The sequence below is a fragment of the Paroedura picta genome, chromosome 16 (assembly GCF_049243985.1).
Source record: "Paroedura picta isolate Pp20150507F chromosome 16, Ppicta_v3.0, whole genome shotgun sequence".
NCBI lineage: Eukaryota > Metazoa > Chordata > Lepidosauria > Squamata > Gekkonidae > Paroedura > Paroedura picta.
The window spans coordinates 26,816,233-26,830,462 of NC_135384.1; the positions used below are offsets into that span (position 1 = coordinate 26,816,233).

A 14,230-nucleotide genomic window follows, 5' to 3' on the forward strand; every position below is an offset into this window, starting at 1 on the left:
GGTTATAAATAGAGAGCGGCGAAACGGAGAGCGAGAGGATAAAGGTCCGTAAATACCAGCGCTTGGGGCCACGGGGGGGGGAAGGCGGCGGGCGGCGTGCCGCTCCGAATCCGTGCCCTTTTCAGTTACGGGAACCCTCGGTGCCTGTCCAAGTGTCGGCTTTCCTCCCCACCCACTCTCGCCCGGCCGCCTCTACACGCCCCCCCTCGGGCGTGGGTACCAGCTTGCTGAATGCCAGGTGGAAGAGTCACAGTCCGTCTCCCCCGCTCCCATCTCACTGCAAAGGTTTATTTTTTGGGGGGGGGACTCCCTGATAGAGTCTCTGCAATCCCCAGTATGGGGGGGGGAGGCGCATGGTCAGGTCCCAGCTGTTTGTCTGGGAATGGGGAGGCACATCCCACGTGAGCCCCCTGGCTGAACTGGCTCCCAAGACCTCCACGGATTTACGAGGCCGCCTTTTGGAAGTCACGGATTCGCAACCAGGCTGGGAAAAAGCTGAGAGCAAAGTTTGAAATTTTCAGCAAAGGGACGTTATAAAGAGGTGGGGGAGGGGGGCGTGGGGGAGATAATCTTGAGCCGAATGTGAGATTGGACGCCTTCCTGGAACCAGGACTTTGGCCACGGTGATGGAGGCCATGCTACATGGCTATTTTTTGCGCTGTGGTTGATGGCAAGAGATAAGGTGCGGTTGCGTTATCTGACATCCGCACACGAGGATGGGAAGATGAAAGCAGAGGCCTTCAGCCAGGCTAGGGGGGGTGGGGTGGGGCATCTACCCAAGAACTGCCAAACATGAAAAGTGCCAGCCAAAGGCACAGAGGCAGGGGTGTCCCTGCCACCCAGGCCAGTTTCAAATGCAGTATCCTTTGCATGGACAGAGATCTCACTTCATTGGAAAAGCCCAAAGGACCCAGGTCATGTACCTGCTGCACATACCCCTGGGGATTGGAGGACAGAAGAAAATGTTTCCAGCTAAAAAAAAAAAAAATACAATTTTCTTCCAAGTCACGGGCTTGGCGAACCCATGCAACGAAAGAAACGCCGTGTGAGCCAAGGATGAATTTGTAAAGATTAAATAGCAATCTTATTGTCATAAACTCGGCATTTGAAAAAGGCTTGGTCTTCCCAGCAATTTATCAGCCTGCCTGCCTCACAGCAGTAAGAGGACACCTGGCCAGGTGCCATTGTTTTGCTTCCATTGTTATGAGACCTGGTTTTGAGTTACTGACTCTCATAGACTGTTGATACACTTTCGGAGATGTGCTCTTGGGCTTGCGGAACTCCGTGCTAAAACGTCAAGGGACGGAGGGCGAAAGGACTGGCTGATGGTTAGGGCAAACAATCCCACCACAGGTAGCGACAAAGGAAGCATCCGAACCTATTTCACGGCCCTCTCACTCCCACTGGGATGCAGAAATGTCTAGACTGGTCCTCACTGGTTAATAACTCCGCCGTCTCTTCATTCTAAGGAATGACGCAGAATAATCTGACTGTAAAACCAGAGAAGAAAATACCGTGTTAAGAAAGCGGGAAAGACAAAAGAGATCTTTCCAGGATAACGTGAACGGTTTTGAGAGATGAGACCAGTTCTTCCTGGAAGCCTGCATTTCTGCCCATTTCAGAGGACATTTACACAATATGTGGAACCTACTTGAGCGGAATCAGATTATCTGTCCATCAATGTCAGTAATATCTACTCAAACTGGCAGGGTCTTCTCCAGCTGAGGCCGTCCCCATCTCTTCCTGCCGGGGCCCTTTAACTGGAGACGCCAGAGTTCGAACCCAGGACCTCCTGCACGCCAAGCAGAAGCTCCACCACTGAGCCACGGACTCTCCCAGCCATAGATGCTCTCAAATATTTTGAGAAAGAGAAAACATGTCCCCTTCTTCCCAGCTGCATCTACACCAGAATCGCCCGAAAGAAAGGTGGGGTGTTTCATTGTTTTGTTTAAACCGATAAACAGCTGGTCTACATCCTGAAATAGTACCAAGAAGTCGAAAAAATAAGACACGTTTCTCAAGCTAAACTTGCGATGGTTCTTGTCACACAGAAGCTCTTTTCACGGAAACACTTTTAACGCACGATTCTTGACGGGGAGTGTCACCAAACTGCAAGGATAGTCTTAGCGTGAAACACTCCCTCTGAGAAACAATAGCACTTTGGAAAGATCAAAAAACGGCTCGGGGAGAGCATGTGCTGCATTAATCCGTGCTCTGCCCATAGAGGCTGAATTCTGCAGTCCGGTAGAGAACTACGTGCATTATCCAGACTGGTACGTATTTCCCAGTTCTGCAAAACTCATTCTACTTCCAGAACGACTAGCTGTGTGGAATGCAGACATCCCACCCACCCCAGACCTGAGACTCTCCTCTCATCCTACCGTGCTGTCAAGATTTCATTGCCCATTCACTTTCAGGGACCCCATGACAAATGTTAAGGACGCACTCGTCACTTGAAGGCCCTTGCAGAAAGAACTCTCCAGCATACGGCAACTGTCTGGACGTGGTCTGAAGCAGCACAATAAAATCAGAGTCCAGTGGCCCCTTTAAGACCAACAAAGATTTATTCAAGGCGTGAGCTTTCGAGTGCAAGCACTCGAAAGCTCACGCCTTGAATAAATCTTTGTTGGTCTTAAAGGTGCTACCGGACACTGATTCTATTGTCAGGACGTGAACAGAATTCTGTGCTTGCACTCGAAAGCTCACGCCTTGAATAAATCTTTGTTGGTCTTAAAGGTGCTACCGGACACTGATTCTATTGTCTGGACGTGAACAGAATTCTGTGTGGTCCCAAGGCCAGCGAGATCTCCAAAATGCTACTTCTGGTTCCACCCACCAACACCCTCCAATGCGTTCCCAAGGTAATACAAGAGCCAGCTTTACAGTGCTTGTTCATAGCATCCCTTTCTATAAGGCTGTGTGGGAACGCTCAAGGCCGCGAGGACAGAGGGAAAACTGCTCCCGACCAAAGCAGAAGGGGGACATTGAAAGGGACACGCCGAACAGCTGGGTGGAGACGGGAAGCATCCCTGCCCCCTTCCAGGCCTTACCATCCTTCTGCTTTAAGGCTTATATTGCTAGGCAATCTTCCCCAGACTGGAAGATTAACATACAAGGCACTACTGCTGGCGAGAGATTTGGCTGGAGAGGTTTGTTTTGAAGATGTAGGTAGGCCGGCAGGCAGGCCAGCGTGGAATAGCGTTTCAAGCTAGGATCTGGGAGACCCAGGTTCGAATCCCCACTCGGCCATGAATGCTGGCTGGGCGGCCTGCTGCACAGGGTTGTTGTGAGGGTAAAAGGGAGAATGGTGTGAGCCAATTCGGGTCCCTGTTGGGGAGAAGGGCGACCAATCTTCAGCACTAATGTCCACCACTACGCTAACGAGGGATCGCTATTCATCCAATCAGATACTATCTTGACGTGAACTTATGGACCAATGGGCTGCTCCCGTTAAGGACCAATCAAGTTCTTTGGCGGGCTTGTACAGGTGTATGTAAGTTGTCCTCTGAGGAGCGTTCGGCGTTTGTGGTTGGGGGCTGGAGTTAATAAAAGCTTCTGTTTTGGAAAACCGTGTCAACGGAGCCCACAGGCTTAATATGCGCCCTTTCCCGCCAGCCTTGCTCCTGCAGTTCTGTAACACATCTGCGGAAAGACCACATTCATGCTCGGCCAGACAGGACACAGACCTGCAACAAGGACAGAGGAGGGTACCTTGCAAATTGCATCCGATGCAAAGATAATTTGGAAGAGCAAGTGACCAGTGACACCTTAAAGACAAACAACGTTGGTGGCAGGGCTTTTGTGAGTCGCAGCTCACTTCTTCAGAGATTAGCCTTTAAGGCAGGGGTGGCCAAACTGTGGCCTAGCTCATGGGGATTGTAGTCCACGGGCATCTGGAGAGCCACAGTTTGCCCCCCCGCCCCCGCCTTAAAGAATCTGCTGCAGACAGAACGACACAGCTAACCATCTTGATTTAATTGGAAGAGGGACTTGAAGGAGAGCTGGCCTTCACGACCCGAAGGCGTACCAAAGCAGCTTTCAAACACCGTTCCCTTCCTCTCCCCACAACAGAGATCCCTGTGGGAGCTCTAGGAGAACTGCTCTGCACAAACTGTGACTAGCCCAAGGTCACCCAGCTGGCTCCATGTGGAAGAGCAGGGCACGAAGCCGGTGCCCCAAATTAGAGTCACCCACTCTTAACCAAGACGCAACGCTGGACTCCCCCCCCCCCCTCAAAGTATTTGCAGATTAGGGAGCATTGTTTAGTTATCTCTCCTGTTTTCTCTCACAATTACAGAGACCGACCTACAAACAGAATAATGCAAGGTCCCAGGAAGAAAAATTCTACCTTGGCATGTGGATTTGGGTTTTGCGGTACCCCTGTCGTTGTATCGTATTCAGTTCCGAAGATTACTGTTTAAAATGCATCTGACCCAAAACACAAATGCTGGAGCTCAAGACTCTGGCTTCCTTAACTCCGCAGACCAAGAAGAAACAGAGCAAAGTCATGAATTTGGCATAAATAAACCCGGGTTTACGTGGCCTTGGGCACTTGACAAATAATGCCACCCACGGGGCAATTTCCCCAAAAGTCTAAACAAACGAAAACAACTCACATCCTGTGCTAACACATTAGGTCAAATGGGTTTGTCTGTAGAATGGATGTAGTACCTTTGGTGGTTGCAGGGGTGTCTGACGGACTGCCCACAATTTAGAGTCAGGGACAAAAATCTCTCAGATGCCTTTAACGAAGAAACTGGATTTGGTTTCGTCCACCCTGCAATATATGGCTTGACTCACTTGCGTGAGCCACCTGAAATGATCCAAGTTACAAATTCACGGCTCCTTTGTTTTGTTTTGTTTTTTGCTCTGCTATGCCCCAGCTTGTGGGGTTGGATCCGGCCAACTCTTTCATTCCACCTGGCCCAGGTCTCCTCCTTACTACAGCCGCAAACCCGTATAGCTTACGTCCACACCTTCCTTTCCCACCAGCAGGGAAGAGGGCTGGATTCCACCCTGGATTCCAGGCCAGGTCAGATGCTCAAGGCTTGCCACTGCCAGCCTCTGCATCAGGGGTAGTCAAACTGCGGCCCTCCAGATGTCCATGGACTACAATTCCCACGAGCCCCTGCCAGCATTCGCTGGCCAGCATTCCCTGCCAGCATTCGCATTCGCTGGCAGGGGCTCGTGGGAATTGTAGTCCATGGACATCTGGAGGGCCGCAGTTTGACTACCCCTGCTCTACATGGTGACACCTCAGAGGTCTCCCGTCTAAATGCTGACGAGATCGGCCCAGCTGCGGCCGCCCGCGTCTGGCACATGGCTTACAAGCTCCCCAAACGGTCCCAGGCTTCCCCCGAGGACCTGGAGGTTGCTCCCTGCCCTGTAAAGGTCACGCTGGTGTGGCGGGAGAGGAAGGACTGCGGGGAGAGGGGCCGATGCTCAGCTCCATAACCACGTCAGCCCGCATTAGGATGTTCGGAGACCCCTGAGCGAAGCGAGCCGCCAAGGAAGGCCGGGCGTCTGGACCCCTCTCTGCGGCGCTCCCGCTACGGGGCAAATGCCGTGCCGTGGTCCGCTCGCCAGAGACGCACGCTGGCACGCAACTGTCACTCCGCGGGAGGGGAGGGGAGGGGAGGGGGAGCGGGGATAGATCGCACTCTCCGGGCAAAACAAAAAAGCTAACATTTAAGAACCAGCCGCAGCCCGGAACGCCCGGAGCAGAAGGATGCTGCAGACGGATCCAGTGGCGAGGAGGGGCAAGAAGGGCTGCCCTCTCTAATCCCCTTTCCCCAGGAACCAAAAGCACCAAGGGAACTTTTCTGCCCAAAAGCCCTAAAAAATCAAAAGCCTTTTTGGCATGCCTGTCCCTACCGATAGCAGCTCAGCGGTCGAGGCAGCCTCGGGGCCGATCCTCTTAGAACTGCAAGGATAATCAACCCCAAAACCTCCTCGCCAAAGCTTGAACCGCCGACGGTTCAGGGTGAGGGATGCAAGGGATCCCCGCGGGTGGATCACTCGCTGCTTGACCCCCTTTTAAGTCTTTTATGTGACTTGTCATGGAGGGTGGCGGGGGGAAGCCCCTCTGGGACGCTTCTGATCCAGCCTGATGAATGAATCGGAAAGGGGACAGCGCCGTCGGCTACCTTTGACACCCGCATCTCCCTGCATGCTCACCTGGAATTCCTGCCTGACCCTCAGGTGACTGGAGAAGAAGAAGAGAGAGGAAAACATCGCAGAGCCCAGAGGCAGATGCTGTGCCAGGCAAATTAATCCTGAAGGATAGGGACACAGGGGGGAAAGGTTCCAGCCCTTGGAAGGTGCCACGGGATGGTCAAATACTGAGCTTGCCTGTCCGACCCAGAACTTTCCTTGGCAGCAGCTCCTCTATTATGGAATCACATTCCTTAAAGTGTCAGGAAGTCCCTCTACGCCGCAGCTATTCAGGTGACACTGCAAATTGGCATTCTGCAGGAAAGCCTTTCCTAGTGTGAGGGGTTTATGGCTGAAAATGTTTTCTTATGTTTGGCAGAGTACCTTTATGGCAATCATTTTTATTCATGTAGAGCAGGGGTAGTCAACCTGTGGTCCTCCAGATGTCCATGGACTACAATTCCCATGAGCCCCTGCCAGCAAATGCTGGCAGGGGCTCATGGGAATTGTAGTCCATGGACATCTGGAGGACCATAGGTTGACTACCCCTGATTTAGAGCACATCCTTGTTTTTTAACACACAAAACAGCCCCCCAAGATGGCGTAAGCAAGCAAGAGAGCCGGTGTGTTGCAGCGATCACAGGTTCGAATCCCCACTCTGCCGCGGTCCGCCCATTCTCTTTCAGCTAGCCCACCTCACAGGGTTATTGGGAGGATAAAAAGGAGGAGAGGCGAATGATGGGAGCTGCTACAGGAAAGACGACGGGGCATAAATGAAGTAAATACAAAATTGCAAGGATATTTTGACCTACTCTTGGAATGCCTTCAAGTTACAGCCGATCACACATTAACTTTAGAGCACGGGTGGCCAAACTGTGGCTCTCCAGCATGCTGGCAGGGGCTCATGGGCATTGTAGTCCATGGACATCTGGAGAGCGGCTATAGAGGGACGCATTTTCATCTCTTCCCCTCCAGGATTTCATCAAGGATGAGGGGACGGAAATGACTGGGAACCAAGATCATGCTTGGAGTTGACCCGGGGTGGGAAGACAACAAAGATTTCAAACAGTGGTGGGTTTTTAGTGATTTTTATCTAATCCTTCTGCGTTTAAAAGGCAGCCTCTTTGACACAGAGTTCCACAGTCAAAGGCACTTTTTGAAACGGTCGGTTCTTCTGCTTCCTTTCAGGAAGGAGAGAAAGGGGGGAAAATTAGCCTCTCTCACAAACACTCAGAAATCAATTCTTAAAGCTCTGGGAAACCCCCAGGATGCTCAACGATCCCCTTTTCAAAGCATCTCACCTCCCCACCCCCTCAAATAAAAGCTGCCTTCTGCCCACCTTATCATAAATTCGCCTAGCACATACATGTGCGCATAACCCATTTTTTTTTTCCCAGGGAGACCCAAGTTCCTTTTTTTAAAAGAAGAAAAAACTGGGTGACGAGAATCCGCCACCGGTGTTGACGAAACGTTTCCTGATGTCGCCCACACGCCGCAGTTTCAATTCCAGCTAAAGAGGAACATCTACTGGCAACTGGGGGGGGGGGGGGGAGGAAGAGAAAAAGCCACCGTCTTTGCCAACCCATGCAGCAGACAGGGAAGAAAGCTACCCACTAAGGGGCACCATGCTTCGACCGGTTTACAATTCTGCCACCATAAAGTCTGTTTCTGTGCCAACAGCAGCTGAAATCTGCAACCTTTATACCCTGGCCTCTTCTCTGCTGTGTTTGTGTGTGTGTGTGTGTGTGTTTTTTTAAAATTTTGCACTGATTTATTCAGCTTTGAAAATACAGGCGCTTAATTTATTTGGACTCTGCACACAACTGCACGTGCTCTTTCTGCAATGCCAGAGAACTGCTTTGTTTTTTTGAGATTGACACCTCCTCCCCACCCATCCCGCACTCATGCAAAGTTCTTGCCAACACAAAATCTGCATCTTGACTTTGTTTTTGCAAGAACAGTTGGTTTTTATGCCTCTCTTCTCACTACCCGAAGGAAGGAGCCTCAAAGCGGCTGACAATCCCCTTCCGTTCCTCTCCCCGTAACAGACCCCCTGTGAGGCAGCTGGGGCTGAGAGAGGTCTGACAGAATTGCTCAGTGAGAACAGCTCTAAGAGGACTGTGACTAGCCCAAAGTGCCCCAGCTGGCTGCATGTGGAGTAACAGGGAACAAACCCAGCTTGCCAAATTAGAGGTAGCGGCTGAGAGAGCTTTGTCAGAACTATGTGGGAAGAACAGCTCTGACAGGACTGTGACTGGTCCAGGGTCACCCAGATGGCTGCATGTGGAGGAATGGGGGATCAAACCCGGCTCACCAGATGAGAAGCCAACGCTCTCCACTGCTACATCTCGCTAACAGTCAAAAAGAAATCAAACGTTACGCAATTCACAAACACAAAATGCAGTGCTTGCCAGTTGCTTGATCAGCCAATGGCTATTAACTGTTATAGCCAATGAAACCTCCAGAGGCAGAGGTAGTATACCTTTTAAATGCCAGGAACCTGGGAGAAACAGGCCACCACCCTCAGCGCCTGCTCATGAGCTTGCAGAAAACCTCTAAGGAACTGCGCAGGTATTGGGGCTGCGTGGAGCAAAATGGTTTTACAAACTCGCCAGGATAAGCGGTTGGGGGACGGTTGTCTGTCTCTTATTGTCGGTAGGATGCCATTGTGCAATTTCTGTATAGCTCAACGCGTCATGTGGATATTTATGCTATGCTTCAGCTCTTTCCGGTGGTTTCAGATGTCTAATCTCATGCATTAGTTATTCAATGTCCCATTTTTCTCGACTGGACTCACTCGCTCTGCGTAATCCGCCTCGCGTCCCTGGGGGGGGGGGGGGAAAGGTAGACTGGAACGTAAACAAACCCCGTAAGAATGCTGCACCAGACTAACCGAAAACCTGGCCCACTGTTCTTGCAGACCGGTTAAAACCGGACTCTGTTCATTCATACGTGCAAAACGGCAACCCACTTGGTGTGCGTTCCTACAACGACTATCACCGACTTCGGAAACCCAAAGACCACATGAAATTCAATGATGCAGCAAGCCCGTAGCATGGAGAAAGAGGGTGTGTGTCCTACCATGACTGTCACCCACTCCCCCCCCCCAGCAGTATTGATGGATTTGGAAACAAAGGCAGGTCCCTTCCCAAATTCCTGGGAGCAATCCATACGGCTGCATGCCTATCATTGCCAGATTAGAAGCCCCCGCTCTTCACTGCTACATCAAGGTTGGCCTTGGACATTTTTGGAGACCTGGGGATGGTGCTCAGAGGTGAGGGTCTGTGGAGCAAAAGGAACTCAGCAAAGATGGGATGCCTCCGAGGGAGACGATCTAGGCAACTTGGAGGCCAGGTGTAATTCCAGGAGAGCTCCAGGAGCCACCTGGAGGTTGGCAACCCAAGACCCGGTTGCAAACCCCCCCCCCCTCCCAGATGGGTGGAGGGAGAAGCTGTAAAGTGCAAGGTAAATCAATCGCAAGATGCACGCCCGGCAGAAGAAACGCCAGGGTGTTGCTACATTGAGGCAGGAAGCACCAGACTGGGGCCCGGAGAGGAGGAAGAAAATATTCATTCCTAAACAATAGATTTGGGCACCCAAGATCTCTCCCCCGCCCCCCTGCAATTTTTCTTTACACCTCCTTGTGAATGTGGAGGGGGGGGGAGGCAGAGAAGGTCTGGGAAGGTCCGACTGCTATTGATAAAAAAGCATCCCCGTTTTTAAAAAAACAACAAAAGCCCGAAGTTGTGTTTTTAACATCCAAGCTCCTTCGCCGGAACGTGCACACACAGGAAACGCAGACGCGCGCACGGGAACGAAAAGAAGGTCCTCGGGCCAGGGTTATTCCAGGGCAAGGAACGAGCTTCCGTCACGATCCTGCCCACTTTCCGCGCAAGTCAAGTCATTGTCTGCATGCTGCCCCCAGTGACAGTCAAAAGGGGATGCCCCAGGCTTCTACAACGGAAGGAGGAGGAGGAGGGCTCTGCCGTGGCCCTCTCGGAAAAGATTGGGGCACTCCGGGGAAGACCAGGAAAGTCCTCAGAGGACCAGAACCAACCCGTGCCCAGAGCTCCCCCAACAGAGGCCAGGCTCAGGCCCTGGCAACAAAGGACAACTGGATCCTCTAAGGCCATTGACGCATTTGACAGGCTTGGAGCAGATCAAACTTTCCTGGAGCAGATCAAACTTTCCTGGAGCAGATCAAACATTTTGCCTGCACAAAAGGAGCCACTGGTCAGGGATGCTAGCCTCCAGGAAGGACCTAGCGACACCCCCCCCCCCAAATCACAGTTCATCTCCAGACTCCAGAGATCGGTTTCCCTGGAGGAAAGGGCTCCTTTGGAGGGTCAAGTCTACGACGCTATGCCCCACTGAGGTCTCTGCCCTCCCCCAGGCTCCATCCCCAATTCTCCAGGAGTGCCCCAACCTGGATCGAGTAACCCTACAACCCACCCCTGGAGGGAACTTGGTCACCCAGTCATGTGGGCCAAGGTTGTCAGAACGTCCAATTCTGCTCCTGGAGGCGCCCTCTTCCAATTGCAAACAAACCAGTCGAAAAGTACACAATGAGTCAAGTTAATTGTTCAGAAGGAAAACCACTTCTTTAACACACACACACGGAAAACCAAAGTCTGCTCTCTTGCTCGCTCCTTGCCTCCCCAGCCCTCTTGCAGGACCTGTTTACCCAACCCTCTCGGAGGCAGGCTCCCACAAGAAGAACCTTCTTTGCTCCTGCCAACGGCCTGACCAGACACTTTCGCCTCTGCCAAGCCAGCCGCACAACAACAACAAACACCCTGAGCGTGGCTGGGCGGCTCGGAAGGGTCAGCGAAGGCAGCCGGTCACCAAGGCCGGAGGCCCACCTGCCAACAGCGAATACCCCTCCGTCCCCGTCTGCAGCCCGGCCCGGCCAGAGGGCCCGGCCGCTCGCCAAGGACATGTTGCAGCATAACAGGGAACTTGGGCAAAAGTGACCGGGTCATTTGCCGTCTCCCGATTTGCAAGAATCGAGTCGAAGATTAACTATTTTTCAGTTCAAATATTTATAGCCAGCCCGCCTTCTCTCCGCATCAAGGCCTCCTTTTGGCCGTGGAGGAGCCCCTGAAACAATTTTCAGACTTCGAGGAGCTCCGGAAGTGATGTCAGCTGGCCCCTGCCACGCCCCCAGAAGTGACATCACTACCCACACCCTTAGCCATCCTTTTGCTCCCTCCCAACACGTTTATTACTACTATTGTGGCTCTGCCTCATGTAGGCCGGAAAGAAGTGTAGCAGCTAAAAGACAGCCTGGACGGCCCCCCTATACCATGCCCCTCCGGATTTCCCGTGGACCCCTAGAGGTCCACGTACCCTGGTTAGGAATCCCTGTAACAGAGACACAGGGAGGATGGGCTCTTCTAGTGCCTGTATTCCTCCCACCACGAACCCCAGGAAAGTTACAGGGATCCTCTCCTTACTCCACTCCCCTTTGCCCAACCCCAGCAAACTCAAGACACCCAAAAAGTGCCCCCCCACACACACACACCCTGCTATGCCCCAGGAAGGCTACATCCCAATCCAAACCCGAACATCTGGGATCCAATGTAAACCATCCTCAAAGACACTATAATTTTACAAAGCCATCCCTGTACTGTTTGCAATTCAAAATATTCCGATTTCTACACACAAGGTTTATATTCAGCTATTCAACGCAACCACAGTCATCAAACATCATCTACAGCAGGGACAGTCAAACTGCAGCCCTCCAGAGGTCCATGGACTACAATTCCCATGAGCCCCTGCCAGCATTCGCTGGCAGGGGCTCATGGGAATTGTAGTCCATGGACCTCTGGAGGGCCGCAGTTTGACTACCCCTGATCTACAGCCACGTTCTTCAACAACAGTTCTTCTCAGCTTCATCAATCAATACAATTTTCGGAGAACCACTGAAATTAAGGTTGTTCACCTTGTGACATACAAGAGCCCCCAGCCTCGGCTCCCCCGCGGAGAACTCAGAACGGATGGGCGTCTGGACCTCAACTTGGAAGACCACTGGCCACACTCTGCCCAAGTTGAAGAGCAACCTTCCTTAGGGTCAGCGGGGCAGGTAGGTCCCACCCGCTCCCTTCCTCTCCCTTTGTACTCCGTGGCTGAGCCAACCCACTCCCCGATGATAATTTCCCAACTTCTGTTGCTGTTGTGGTTCAAAACCCCACAAGCCAACAGCCGGGAAAGCGATCAGTGCGCTGCCGGGAGAGGGGAATGAAGTCACAGGTTGCTCTGCCTGCTGACTTCGTTAACGTGGTCTCAATACCTGCAAAACCTCAGAGGTCCTGAAAAAAAGAAAAATCAAACTCTCTCGAGAACGCCAAGCGGAGAGAGAAGAACAAGCTTAAATCTCAGCAGAGCATTCCTGCAGATTGGGGAGGGGAGGGTCATTTCCCTTGATCCCGCTCCCCGTCCCGGAGCGGAACTGAGCAGACCCGATCGTGCTGCTCCGGAGAGGGGCACACGTCCCCAGGAGCAGCATTGGGGGATGAAGCCCTGCCCTGGGGCGGAAATTCTCAGCGGAACTCCAACCTATGAGGTGCAGAAGAAGATGTAAAGGGTGGTAAGATTCCTAGGGAGAATCTTAGGGAGAATCTCCCCGCAAGGGAGAAGGAATGGGGAGCTCAGTTGGGTCTCTGGATTTAAGAAGCCCAGCACAACTGGTTTTAAAGCCAAGGGGATCGACGCCTGGGTCCTAGCCACACTCACAGGAAAAGATGGCCCAAAAAGGGCAACCCCTGACAAAGGGAAGGACAGATCCGTGCCCCGAAGGCAAGATTTTTCCAATGCTGGCTGGCTGCTCCAATCTAGCTCACTGCTCAACTCCAGCTCCCTCTTCCATCCAAATGCAATTAAGGGTGGGGGAAGGTGGGGAGGGGTTCCTCCAGAACACGCCGGCTGTAGCCAGTGAAAAGACAGAGCCTCTGGTTTTTCCTCTCACGGATGTTGGCGTGATGCGCAGGTAGCAAGCCAAGTTCCCAGGGAAAAGCAGCACAGCGAAAGTTGCTAAGAGCCTTCCCTTCCGGAGAACACCCAGAGGTGCAAGTGCAAAAAAGGAGAGAAGAAGAAGGCGTAGGACTGCCAGCCGAGGATCAGCCTCCTGCCTGCACCTTAGCCTCGTAAACAGGAGGAGGGCTGGTGCAAGGAGCTTGTGGCTAACACGGCACAGAAAGAGGGTCAAGCACAGCTGCGGGCCACATGGTGCGAGCCGCATCAAGACAAAGGGAGAAGGAAATCCTAGATCTCTTATTCACTTACAGCAGGCTTTCTCAACCAGGGCTTCACAAAGTCCTGGGGTTTCTTGGCTGCCCTGGAAGAGTTTTCCCAAATAGGTGGGAGTCAATCCTTAACGTATTTTTACGGTGTGTTAAACGTTTATCGGGTGATATGACCATACATGGTCATGTCGGCCCGCCTCCCCTCCCAAAAGGGCCAGTGATGGAAAGGGGAGGGGCCTCCAGGTGGGCGTGTCCACAGCTCTGCTTCCCAATCGTATTCTGCACAATCGCGCCCCTTTTTGGGTTTCTCGAAGCCTGAAGAATGTTTCAGGGGCTTCTCAACAGTGAAAAAGGTTCAGAACAGCTGACTTAGAAAAAAAACAACAACTGGAGACCTCATTCCACTCAATCCGGAAAGAAGGGCTCAGATCAGAACGCCACTGCTCCAGAAATATTCAGAAGCTTGTATTTGGTTCTAGAAGCCGGGCGGAGGCATTCTGTCTCCACCATAGGCCCGGTGGGTGACCAAGGGGTCATTCCTGCTGTCCCTTCACCACAAGCTCCAGTTTCCTGGTCTAGAAAATGGGAGCAAGCAAGCGAACGGCCTCTTTGAAGGGCCGTGGAACAAAACGAGCATTGCAAAGGCCTTGACAGGAGGCATAAAAGCGAAAGACGCACTCCGGAGCTCGGAAATGGGTTGATTCATGTTTGGAATGGTTTGGAGACCATTAAATTTAACGTACTCGCCTGGAACAAGGGAAGGTCAGCAGAAATGTGATTCTGGATGAGTTAAAGGTTCACTGCCCTTTGTCGTTCTATTTATTTATTTTTTT

General features: G+C 52.2%; 1 protein-coding gene across 7 annotated transcripts in view; it reads right to left on the minus strand.

The window, feature by feature from the left end:
- The window catches only part of RARA (retinoic acid receptor alpha), a 162,726-nt gene that overhangs the window by 113,767 nt on the left and 34,729 nt on the right, over positions 1-14,230 (minus strand). The window contains exon 1 of one of the 7 annotated variants that reach the window (XM_077313709.1): positions 1,379-1,394. The exons of the other annotated variants lie outside the window; for them this stretch is intronic. The gene's annotated coding sequence lies outside the window, so the exon portion shown is untranslated. Of the gene's footprint in view, positions 1-1,378; positions 1,395-14,230 lie in introns of those variants that run through there. 7 annotated transcript variants of the gene reach the window in all.